This window comes from Aspergillus niger, assembly GCF_000002855.4.
Source record: "Aspergillus niger supercontig An17".
NCBI lineage: Eukaryota > Fungi > Ascomycota > Eurotiomycetes > Eurotiales > Aspergillaceae > Aspergillus > Aspergillus niger.
Window position 1 is genome coordinate 419,292 of NT_166532.1, and position 326 is coordinate 419,617.

Sequence of the window (326 nt, forward strand, 5' to 3'; positions counted from 1 at the left end):
TTCAGGTCCTAGAGGGAGAGAACGAACATGTCAGACTCGAGGATAAGTAGAGGGGGTGGGGTAGGAATCACGCGTACCTTAAACGTGAGCTTCATCTTGCGCCACCGGATGGATGAGAGATGGCTCGGTGGGGTGGTTTGGAGGGGAGCACGGCGATGTAGATGAAAGGATACACGGGGAGCTAGAAGCACCTCTTGATGTACTTTGATAAGGGGAAAGGAGAGAGGGAAGAAACAATCAACGGTCTGGGAACAAACCGGAAGAGCAGCAAGCGATGATGATGGCAATCATGACGCCGGAGGAGGGAGAGAAGGAGCTGGCGGGAG